This window comes from Xiphophorus couchianus, chromosome 9 (assembly GCF_001444195.1).
Source record: "Xiphophorus couchianus chromosome 9, X_couchianus-1.0, whole genome shotgun sequence".
In the NCBI taxonomy this organism is placed as follows: Eukaryota; Metazoa; Chordata; class Actinopteri; order Cyprinodontiformes; family Poeciliidae; genus Xiphophorus; species Xiphophorus couchianus.
The window spans coordinates 12,912,862-12,925,834 of NC_040236.1; the positions used below are offsets into that span (position 1 = coordinate 12,912,862).

General features: G+C 37.0%; 1 protein-coding gene and 1 long non-coding RNA gene across 4 annotated transcripts in view; both read left to right on the forward strand.

Moving 5' to 3' along the window:
* The window catches only part of cacna1ea (calcium channel, voltage-dependent, R type, alpha 1E subunit a), a 102,800-nt gene that overhangs the window by 16,630 nt on the left and 73,197 nt on the right, over positions 1-12,973 (forward strand). The window lies entirely within an intron of this gene.
* On the forward strand, positions 3,462-3,889 carry LOC114150507 (uncharacterized). The gene is made up of 2 exons (XR_003596765.1): positions 3,462-3,620; positions 3,732-3,889. It is a non-coding gene; the product is annotated as an uncharacterized LOC114150507 (long non-coding RNA).

The window sequence follows — 12,973 nt, forward strand, 5'->3', positions numbered from 1 at the left end:
TTACAGTAATCAGGCTGAATCAAACTGGCAGTTTGATTATAGGAAGATATTATTCTCAAACAGACAAGAACAACAGAAAACCTATTGATCTACTTTCACCTTTGTGTTTTGCATGTATGAAAAAAGTGAAAAAGTAGCACGATAATAAAAAATCCTCACTACTGCTGCAAGTTTTTGATAGAGGTAGTCGTTTTAAAACCAAGTAAGACAATTGAAAGTTGTCCCTATTAAAGCATCAGATAATATGTCTCTAAAAGTTGTCTGAGCTTTATTTAACTCAGAATATCCAGACCAAAATGAATATTGTCGGTTTATGCATTCAATGACAGACTACAGCTGGAGTTCTTAGTTTGATGGTTTTGTATCTAGGAAAATAAAAGCATGTTTTTAGTATTGGGGCTGCCAGGTTTGTAAAGCTCTGTTATTTGGCGTAAGAAGGTCCTAAGTTCAAATCCCTGTCTAATGTATTTTTGCTTTTTATGCTAAGGGGATGTTTTACAGCATCAGGAACTGGCAGGTTAGTCAGGATTGAGGGGACAGACAGATGCAGCATCCTTTATGTAAACATGCTCCAGACTGCTCTTGACCTCAGACTAGCTCAACAGGTCATTTTACAGAAGGATACTTGCATAAATGTAATGTCTTGGTTTTCTATTTTTAGTCAATTATCAAAAATCCCAGACTTTTTTCCAGGTTGTCGTAAAGGGGTTTTTTTTGTGTAGAAATTTTGTTTACAAATGTGAGTCTGCTGAGCTTATCATATGAACTGTTCTCCCAAGAATGGTAGGTTACACATTTTTATCAGGCTAATCAACAATCATGCAGGGTCCAGTCGGCAGCAAAGTTCAGCAAATTACATCAAACTCTGCATTAGCCCTGCGGCAGGTGCTGCTGACAGAAGTCCAATTCTCCAAATGGTCTCACAAAAACTGGAGAGAAAAACAGTAAAAGAAAGCCACTAGGCGTGTGGGTGTTGTGGTTCATTTAAATGCTGCCAGCCAGAAATTCAAAGCAGTTAGGACTGTTGAAGCACTAGCAGCATATGTTACATCTATGAGTCATTAAACCGAACTTGGAAATTAAGTCTGAGCAGACTGAGGGAGTAGCAAGGCTTTCCAGCTTTGACACAAGACCCATTTCTAGGTGCCAGTGCCTATGAGTGTCGGAAACCAATAATATTAATCTCATGTAATGTGGATTGGGTGTGTGTACAATTAAAACTGGGCTAAGATTACATAATAAATGCATTATTTGATTTGTAATGATTTTCACCCTTCCTGGTTCACAGATGTCATGCCTGTATCTTTTTCTTTTTTATTCTTGTTTTGTTTAGAGATTCTTATCAAATTATCAGCTCATCTTTAAAGCAGAGACACGGGATCAATGAGTCTGCAGCATCTGATTGTGATGATATCTCAAAACAGTACAAAACAGTCTGAATTAAACTGAATGAATGTGTAGCCATTGTGACATGAGAGTGCAGAGAAGCGTAATATTTTCTCTACAATTGTCATTTGTTTTAATGGGTCCCTAAAAACAAAGCTGCATACACAGAGTTGGACAGTAAATTAATTGTTTGACTTGCCTTGCAGTTTATGATGTGAGCTGCAAGCAACAAGACTTTCATTTAAAAAATGGACTCTTTCCAGAAAAATCATTAGCATTGCAGGGCAGACACAGCTGAGTCCAGCATGTTGTTCTCCCATAGCACCTCTGATGTTTCTATTTTTGATCTGTCTCATGTTTTGTCTTTTATATTAACTACTAGCCAGCACTTGTCAAAGACATGTTTACATCTTCACGCTGCTATGTCTTGCAGTGAGTCAAGTGGCCAATACAACACGACACATACACAACAATGATCAAAAACATACTTTGAAATCGGTGTTGCAATGGATAAAGCCTGCTTCAGGAATCACTCAATCCTTAGTTCTATTGAAAATATATTCGCTTTGCTTCTAAGTTGTCTTTGTTCCTGAAAAGCAACCAATTCTATTGAGTACCACCTAGTCTTGCAAGTAGAGACATTCTGACAGAATTATATGTACAAGACCTGCTGGTAGTGACTAAAAGTGTGTGTTTTCTCTGCGATCTGCTGAGCAACATCTATCCAAATTTGTTTCTATGTTTGCTTAAGTCTGCATGTAGAGTTTTGACCCAGTGTGGATTAACAAAAAAAATCTAAGTTGAGAACCAAATTATTTAAAAATATCATTAAACTTCAAATGCTTGCTTATGCATTCAGTGTAATACTTCACAGGAGTCAGATTCAGAAAATGCTGCAGTGTTCAGAGGTAAACAGATGGCAGATGAACTGCAGCAGATCAATGGTGAAGCCATCATCTCTGTTTTTATGTACAGTGTGCGGGTTGTGTCATCGTTGACTCTTTGCAGAGCTGTGTGTCTCTGTTGGAATAGCTTTTGACAGGAGTGTTCAGAGGCTTAGATAAACTCTTTGTGATCCCTGTGTCTTGTGATCTCTGTCTGACACAAACGCTCTAACTGTGTCTCTGACCATCTATAAAGCCTTACATCTCACTTCTCTGCTTGGAGCTGGTATTATAAAAGTGTCTTTTTACAACAGTTCCTTTCCACAGACCTCATTATTTAGCCATGCAGTGCCCAGCAGAAAAGAGTGATTCAGGGGTTCTTATTTTGTCATTTGAGTGGACGTGTACTGTACCCCAGTTAAACTAATGTGTATCTGCCTTTCTCAAAAGCATTGGGAGAATTATGACATAAAAAAATAATGTTCCCACCTTTCCATCTATTCAACACATGCAAGTACATCTGAAAAAATTTGAAAATTATGAAAAAGTTTCAGAAAGTGAACATCATATACGTACTATATGGATTAATTACTCATAGCAGGAAATATTTAAAGCCTTTTTTTTGTAATTTTGTAATTATAAAAAACAAATACCTACAATTCAGTGCCTCAGAAAATTAAACTATTGTACAATTTAAAGATGAGAAAGTTATGGTGTCATATTCTGTTCAGTTAACTAATCAAATCAACTGCAAAGTTTTCTTGAACCTCTAAATCACATGTGTCAAACTCAAGGCCCGCAGGCCACATGTGGCCCGCTACGTCATTTTATGTGGCCCTCTCCCCCTCACCCCCCACCACCGTTTTACAGCCCCATTGATTGACTTAAAAATGGGTTTTTCAGCACGAATTGACTACAAACTACATCTCCCATAATGCCTTCCGATTCTTACCAATCAACATTACGGCTTCTTGCCACTAGAGTGCTGCAGAGTCACCTCAAGCTGATTATTAATTTTCCCAGCGAATAAAACTGAAGCATGGACAAGCTAACAAGCTAATGAGCGAAGTTCCGTGATGTTTCAATCGAGGACTTTTACCGTCTCCTGCCCCCTGATTTGATGCCACAGCTTCGACTCCACGCAGCTCGTGTTTTGTCCATGTTTGGAAGCACCTATCTGTGCGAACAGATGTTTTCAAAAATGAATTTAAACAAGACCAAGACCAGATCGCGCATTACTGACGAAAACCTACACGCCATTTTGCGGGTTGCCACAGAATAGAACTAAAACCAGACATGGACGAACTGACCAGGGGAAAATGGTGCCAGACATCCGGCCAGAAAACATTGGTAAGCACGAACAAACTAAATTTAAATAGAATGAATGTAAAACCAAAACTCAGTATACTGGAATATGCATATAGTTTATTGACTTTGCTTGTGTTTTGTGTTTATTTACAGAACACAACACAATGAGGATGTGTGTGAGTTGGTGACAGGGTGAAGAGGGATCAGCGTTGTGTTCAAGGACAGGCAACATCACCTCATTGTTTGGTTCTTATGTGAAATACATGTTCGTTGTGTAATAAATAACGAAAGAGTTTTGTGAATGAAGTTGAGAGTTAATATCAAAACTTGTTTTTTATTCTTTGTCTGCTTATCTTTAAAGCAGAGAAAGAATAATTTTCCCAGCGAATAAAACTGAAACATCGACAAGCTAACAAGCTAAAGAGTGAAGTTTAGCTGAGCAGTTTAAAAACACTGAGCATATTTTTAAACTGAGCAGTAATTTTTACATCCATGCAAACTCAAATGTAATATTTAAAACTTGAATACATAAAATCAGTTATTTAACAATATGAGGTGGTGTTTAATTTATTTTTAACATTGTATTTTCATACATTTATGCTAGGGTTGTCCAAGTCTAGTTTTCCAGACCTATCACTCTGCAACTTTAGATGCGTTCTTTCTCTAACACAGTGGTTCTCAAACTTTTTTCAGTGATGTACCCCCTTAAAAATATATTTTTAGTCAAGTACCCCCTGACACGGGCAAAACATTTTTGGAATAAAAAAGAGGTACAGTGCTGTAAAATCACTGTCTGATTTATTAAAGCCAAACACCTTATATCAGTGAACCTGACAAATACATCCATATTGCAAACATTGCATGGTTAAACAAAAAAAATTTTTTCCCAAGACTTATTATGAGGAGCCTACTGATTTTTTAAAGATATTTTGAAAAGCTTCACGTACCCCCTGCAGTACCTCCACGTACCCCCAGGGGTACGCGTGCCCCCATTTGAGAACCACTGCTCTAACACACCTGGATCATTGACTCATTCATAGGCCTCTACAAAACTGAGTTGCTGCTAATGAGGGAAGTCAACTTTTTGTCTGGGGTATGTTTTAGCAGGGACGCATCTAAAAGTTGCAGTCTGGAGGACTGCACTTGGGCATTTCTGATTTATACCGTCAATGTGGCCCATTGAGGGTGGCCAATATGCTGAAGTGGCCCTTGGTGAAATTGAGTTTGACACCCCTGCTCTAAATGGTGTCTCACTCGGGGTCAGTAGACTGCACAATCATGGGAGTTCTGAATCCAAGCCTATTCACAGAAAGTTGAGTTGAAGGAAAAAGTGTGGTATGAAAAGATGCAGCAGGAGCATGAACAGCTGCAGCTTTGAGAGGATTTTGTAGCAAAATCTATTCAAAGATTTGAAGGAGATTTACAAGGAGTGAACTGGAGTCAGAACATCTGGAGTCAGCTGTTATAGACTCCAGATGTTTGTTCTTTCTCATATTCTTTCATTCCGTTCTTTCCTTTTTTCCTCTTTCATTTTTCCATGCTTCCTTCCTACCTCTTTGCGCAGTAGACTCCACATATGGCTCTGTACCAATTTAGTCAGGGAAACACTGACATGGCCTCTTACCACAATCTGTTGCATCTCTGCAGAAATCTTCAGCTATGAGATTTTCTGAACTTTGCCATCCTCTGAGACTTTTACTCATCGGTTCTTCTCTACCCTCTGAACTGCAGGTCTTAAGCTTTTTAAAACCCAAGTCTGTATGCAGCTCATTCGCACATTCACTTTCATCTCTCAAAAGTGTGTGAAACTGCAAACAGAGACACTGGAATAAAACAAACTATAAGAGTTTAAATATCATGAAAACCTGGTTGGTGATTCATATCTACGCTGCTTTGGCTGACAGGATGTGACCAGTTGTTGTATCTACTGTAAGCAGCTCAATCTCAACTAAAGGACAGTGGATGATTTCTCTAAAGGTCAACACAGCTTCCACCGTTGGTGTTTTATCAATGAAGGTTGAACACTTTTTGAGGCCTAAACCTTTCTAATTGCATCAGCACACAGCAGCAGCAGCAGAGCCCTTCACTTCATTATTGTCCCTCTGTCAGTGTCAGACAGACACCCCAGCGCAGTGTAAATGTCAGAGCAGTTTGTCACATTTGAATTATTAATGATGACACGCTGAATAGCGGCTTTGGTTGCCACAAAACTGTGCATCTCTTAAGCAAAACAGAGAATAGGGATAGCAGCATCATTAAGGGCAATTAGACAGAGTTGTTTAAAACATGTTTTCTCACTGTCTACACAGCATTCATTTCACTTCATTCAAGCTGTTAAGTTTGTTTATTGACCAAGTACTGTATATCTATCTGTCTCTGCTGCATTTATGAGATGAAATGATCTATTCCTGTGTTTGTGCTCTCAATTACCCTCCAATTTTATTTGTTTTTCCTATTTTTGATCCCTGTCTCTCTGTGTTTGGATGACAATTTGTCGCAAGCTGACACTGCTGATGACTGTCACAGAGACGAAGAGATTTCCAAAGATATCTGATCTGTCAGGAGACGATGTCTAAATATTTCTTCAGCATGCTGAACAGAAACAATGCAGTGATGGAATAGAGATCATGGCATTCATCATAAGAAACAATATTATTTTGCTATGTCTAGTTACAGCTGAATTGTTTCCAGATTGCTTTGTAGCATGGAGGATTTTACATTGATTGCTGTAATTATTCTAGTTTGACAAAATGGTCTTGAACTAAATTTATGATCTGTTTCATCCTGTCCTGTCAAGACTGTGCATATATCAATGCCTTTTTTTATCACCTATTCTCAAATGGACGTAGATCTGTGCTTTGACTGGGCCATCAACATGAATTATTATGCTTTAATCTAAAGTAGCCTCTACTTTGTCAGTTTTCCATGAACTGACCAACTTTTCCCTTTCTGTTATGAAGAAAAGCATGTTCGCAGCATGATGCTGCCACCACCTTGTTTACCTGTGGTGATGGTGTGTTCAGTTTTCTGTCATGCACATCATTTTCCACAAAGCAAAATTTTTCAGTTGTGGTTTCCTCTGATCAGAACATCTTCCAGATTTTTTATTTAGGCAGTGTACCACAAACGTCACGTGGTTGGTGGTAAATTACGGAAGATGTTCTGATCAGAGGAAACCACAACTGAAAAATTTTGCTTTGTGGAAAATGATTCTTGCTCTTCTATTTATGCCAGATTTAGAGAATAGGCAAATAATAGTTGCCCTATCGATAGATTTTCCCACGTGAGCTGCGAATCTCTTCAGCTGCTCTAGAGTAACCTTGGGCTGCTATTCTGGTTATTGCTCTTCTTGCCAAGTCTGTTACTATGACCATGACTTTGCAGGTTTACACAACAGTGCTCTGCGAGTTGCTCAAAACTTGGGATATTATTTAATACCCAACTCTGCTTTGAAGTTCTACAGTCCTTATCTGATATAGCAAAGGGATTGAATACTTTTGCAAGGCATTGAATATTTCCACCCTGGCTCTCTGATGGTGGGCTGTCCAAATTTATGTCCTTGGTTTTATAAAACATAATGGGAGCTGTGGGCTTCCATCACTGATCAGTCAGTCACTTTAGCTAAGTCTGCATATTTCAGGTTCTCTTCATCATAGCCAAAGTAGAAAACCAATAAACCTTTATTCGCTTTCGTAATTAAACTATAAAACAAAGTTATTCAAAATGGTAATGGCCTATATTCCTCTTTCCAAAATCATAGTTTGCTTGTGTCCCCGTTCTTTAAACTCTGTTCTTGTTGCAGTGCAGCATATCTTTATCTGTTATCATCATGCATCTCTGCAGATGCACACGCCCTGCTTTGCTGGAAGCAGCTCACTCCCCTGAGAAAACCCTGTGAAATATGGCTTCTACCTCCCTCCATTTACATCACATGACAGCAACATGCTCCTTGATTTTCTAGTGCATATTCATGTTCACAAACAGTACAGTGCTTACCAATAAACATTCTGCTATGTGCCTAAGTTCAGGTACCCAAAGAAGACATTTATGTTCAGTTCCATAATGAACACCGGAAAACAAATTAACGCACAACCTATATTTTTCAGCCTTTTCAATATGCGAGTAAATTCTGAGTGTCCCCTTACAAAATCAAACCGAGAAGTACTTATCAGTAAAATGACTTCCAATTTCATTAAAACACATCTTGTATTACTTTCAGTGATTATGAAAAAAGTGATTGTAAATAGCATTTTTAAAATTCATTCCGTTTTTCACTTTAAATCTGTCTCAATAGGCAGTTTGAATCTCAAGAAAACAAGCATTGCTTTAAAATCAAAATCATCTCTTGCCAAATTACACCACAGGATAATTAATTATGTTTTGAAATATATATCCAATTTTAATTTTTGATTTTTATTTATTGATACCCCCATAAAACAAAAACAAAAGAAAAAAATGGGAGCCATCCTTTTTTTATGACAGAACGTCTTCTTAAAGCCCCTTTATTGCTCCAATAAATAAAATATGATTTATAAAAAAAATCTAACACATAGTAGTAAGTCAGAGCTTTCTCCTCTAAAATATTAAACTGATACAGCGTCTATCTTTTTATGTCTTATAGCAAAAAATACTTTGTAAATGTATGGTGCAATTTTACATTGCTCCATCCTGTCTTGTTAGGAAGTAAAGGAGATATTCTGTAATTATTTTTATTTGAACTTTATTTAGAGTTCTCTCTGTAACATAACCCTGAGGATTTCTTTCTGTAATTGTAGATTTCTAAAGATTTGACTCTTCAATTTCAGCTCTTTTTGATAACTGTCTTATTTTACTGTAAGCATTTTTTTATTGATTACATAGGTACATTTGTCATTCAAAAAGTATAAAAACAATATTTTATTACTTGTGTAACTTTCAAGGAGAAATCGTGAAACAAAATTAAGAAATAAGCCATAAAATTGCTCATCGGGGCCTCTGTGTATAAGAAAAATTGATTTAACTTTGTATATTTATAAACCTGTCACAGCAGTTGACTATTTAGCATAGAAGTAAGAAAAGCCTGTTTCTATATCCACTTGCATGATTCATGATGTAGAAAATTGCCACTGCAAAGTAATTTGAATGCACAACACATTCCCAGCATATTTTTAAAATGTAATTTTCTGTCAAAAAACTTAAAAGGTTTCAAATATGTAAATGATCCTCTACAGTTTTTATGTATATTTAACAAAATATACTTTTCTTATTCCTGCATGTGTGTTTACATGTGCATACATGCTGTAACTGTGGTGTGTCCTTCCCTGGACATTAAAGTCCTCACACACCAGGGCGGGTGGGGGTATGAATGAATGAATGAATGAACATCCTCCCTGCTACAGACCTTGAATTTTCTCCCCATTCACTCATTCAAAGCTCTTGATTAAAATATCAAAGATGGCCGTTCTGTGCTTTGAGAGTTCAGTGCTGTTAGCTTACTTTGTTGTGCAGCAGGATTTCTTTCAGACACTGGTCCTTTCAAGCAAAACTGAGCTTTGTGTGGAGCTTCAGCTATTACTAAATTGCCTTTTTGGCCCTTGTTTTAAGATTATAATTCAGTGATGGCCGCAGAAATTATGTGGTTAGCACCAATAGCCACACTTTAGAGACTAATGTGCAGGAAAACAAGCCAGATACACACCTGAAGTGCATGTGAGACATTCATCACTTCCAATTCACTCCACAAACCAAATGGAGTCCAACTTTTGCGGCTGCATGACTTATGTTGTGCCAGGAGGGAGCTTTCTGACAAATGGAAAGAATGATGCTGGCTAAGCAAACGGAAACGTCATCAATATCCTCAGTGGGAGGACCGGAGTTTACTGTGTAATTACTGCGAACTCTAGTGGAGCTGCTGCGTACTGCCCACACAGGAGCTCATGCATGCATTCATGAGGCAAATGAATTGTGTTCTTCCCTCCTAGGCAAACATTTGTTATAAAATAAGTAAATATGTTGAAAAATGTCCAACAGAATAAATTCACATTGCTTCTGACATAACAAAGCGATTTTTTGTTTGTTTGTTGTTTTTTTTTCTCAGAACAAGACATTTCATGTTTTTTGTTTTGAAGCTCCCGTTTGGCTTGCTTTACCTGAACCCTGCAACAGGTAACAAGTACATTCACAAGAAGTGATAAAACCTCACAAAGAATTGATGATTCATTCTATCAAATTTCTGCCAGCTCATGCTAGACTTTGATTTTTATCCTGCTTGTGTTAAATTAACATTTTGTGACCCTTCAGACGGCGTGATTCAGTGCAGCTTGAGTTGAGTTCGTCTGCACGGTATGTTTCCTAGTTTGGAGCAGCTGCCACTTAAGAAGTCATTAGGGAATGATGTGGGGATGCAATGTCCTGTGGAGTGAAAAATCAAGCCTGATTAATCTGCAGTTGCTGGGATAGTGAGTCTAATTAGAGCAAAATCAAGCACACACACTCGCATGTTCGTTATGCAGGTGATGACTATCTACAATCTAGATAGTAGGTTGTACTATCTACAGCAGATGGTACTATCTGCAATCTGAGAATTTTTGATTCAGTTTTAATCATGTTTGGCCTTGTTAGACACCCTTATTTTCTTCACATTTCCATTCCTTCTGGATTATAACTGACCAGCTTTTGTAAAGCTATAGTTGTTCATTTACAGCCAGCTCTGTTGATTGCATTGATTTGTGACGCATGCGTGATAAGTATCACTCCTTTTCTTCACCGAAGTCTTGATCCAACTTGATATTTGAAAAGGCTGGTTAGATTTAAAAAGAAATTAGCTTAAATACCAATAACATGCCACATTTTTGTGCATTTCTAATTATCTCAATGCTAATTTTGTTAACAGTTTGTTTTGTATTGCATATACTGGATATTAAATGTACAATGTTCCAATTTTTCTTTTTTGTGCTTTTACATCATGTGTTGATTGTGAAATAACTTCAAACCACTGACCTATGAAGCACTAATGGGAATATTCCTCAAACTGCCTACAGCTTATTACAAGCTTTTATCCTGTCAGCAAAAAAAACAAACAAAAAAAAAAAAAACACATCCACAAGCCACCTAAGATTTTCTTTCTGGACCTTCATATGAATTTCTGACAAGTTTACTTTTCGGGTAAAAAAGAAAACCACTTTCATTTCCAAAGATGATCAAATGAAAGTGACGGTTCCATTACCAACAAAAATTCAGTGCGTTTCCTTGAACTAATAGAAAAAAGACTGATGCTCTGGTTTATGTGGGAGAGCAATGACGACCTCAAAGTTTTGTGTTTTTCTAATTCTATTTATTAAATTCTCTAGAAGTTTATGAATGTTTGACAATTTTTATCCTTGTTCAGAATAAGTTGGAAGGGGAATATGAGTAATATTAATAAAAATGTAACATGGAAGGACATGGTAGTGTGTCATCTCAGGTTATTCCTATGAAACAGGTTACTTATTTCTACACTTCTGAGGAAAAGTATTTGCTCTCTTCCACACATCAAACAAATTTCAAGATTAGACAAATATAACCAGAGTAAATGCAAAATTCAGTTTTCAAATGATGGTTTCATTTACTATGGAGAAAAGCTATTCCAATCAGCCTGGCCCTTTAAAAAAAGTAATTACATTCTAAACGAATCAGCTGGTTGTTTAACTCTTGGTGACAACAGTTGCCATCCAGTGTCTGTGATAATTGTGTTAATCACATTGGAGAGTTTTTAAGTAGGAACGGCTCGATTAAGGTCAGACTGTCAAATGGATTTTAATCCTAGACTTAAAACGTACAACTTTCTGTGCAGACACTGTTCAAAAGAAGGTCCAGCAGAGATTTTACATATTGGGTTTCGACAACTCAAGAAGAACAAGTTGTCGTAGGAGTTGGGGTCATTTTCCACATGGCATTGAACAATCATGTCCATGAAGACAATCTTGAGGGCTGAGCTTTCCTCCATCCAGGACTTGCACAGGTCTAGAGCCTGGAAACTGGTCACAAATATGTCTGCAGATTTCACACATTCTGCATGCAAACTATTCAGACTTTTACCCTCAGGTTGGCGATACAGAGCGCTCTTTGCACACAGTTGTCACTAGAGAGACAGTTTCTTCCCTTAGGCTGTCTGTCTGGTAAGTACTTATCAGGCAGATATATTTTATTGTTGTTACATAATAAAAAAAAATAACCCAGAATTTATTTGATGTTCATTTTCTTTGGGCTGAATTAAACTTCTGTCAGCCCAAAGAAAAGTTTTCTTAAGGTCTTGGTGAACATGAAAGGGTTTTGGTCTTAGAACTTTCTAAGACATGCTGTTTTCTCCTTCTTTATGTTTGAATTGTGAGTTTTAGACATTGTTCTGGGTTCCATTTTGAACTTATTGGTGAGTTGTCATTGGAGTCTTGGAGTAACGATGTTAACAATTGTTCCTTGAAATCTTTGTTTGTGGATGATGGCTCTCTGTGTGGTTCAAATCCCAAACCTTAGAAAAGGCTTTGTGCTCCTTTCCAGACTAATTAATGTCAACATCTGTTGTTAAATTTCTTTAGATTGCAGAATGATCTATGATTTTCAAGGACCTTTTTGAGGGCTTTTAGAACATATTACACATGTTCAATTTAAATTGAGTTTTTTTTATTATTATTATTATTTCTACAAGTAATCAGACCTGGGAGTATCTAGTTAAATTAAATTCAACTTTCTAAATTTAATAATTTAAGCATAAATTATTTGCTTTATAGCAAGAATTGGAAACCACTTTTTCACAATTGGCCAGGTTGATCTGGACAGTTCTTTTTCCCCCAAAGATTTAATGAAATCATTAAACCATATTATACTTTAAGGTGCTCTTTGGAAAATATGTTTTCAACCTGTCCAAACATAAAAAAAACCGATGAGACAGACGGTACAGCCCGCTTACTTAATGCTAAATAAAACTAATCAAATCTTCAGCTTAATAAATATTGCAGTAGCTCTTCGCTGCCAGCAGATGGTAGCTACTGCCTTTCAAAATCATTATTTCAGCTTCTCCGAGGAGCTGCTCCTAATTGAATTCAGTCCAAGCAAAAACTTACACAATGTAGGGCAGAGTTTGGAATTCAGATAGCTGCATGTTGGTAGGAAACATAATGAGTGTGACGTTTATGCCTTCAAATTTAACTCAGACCATCAACAGCACAAAGACAAAACTATAAAAAGCTGAATCTCTGCAGATTTAATTTGATTAAAAGAGACGTTTTCTTATGTACCTTGAGGATTTATAGATTTTCAGTGTCCCTGGTTTAGCAAAATAGTAGGAATAAAAAAATGAAGTGTAAATTGCAGCGTGGTAGTTCGTTCTTTAAACATAAGCTTTTCTGATAATGTGTGGGCATTCAGGATAATGTTGTCAA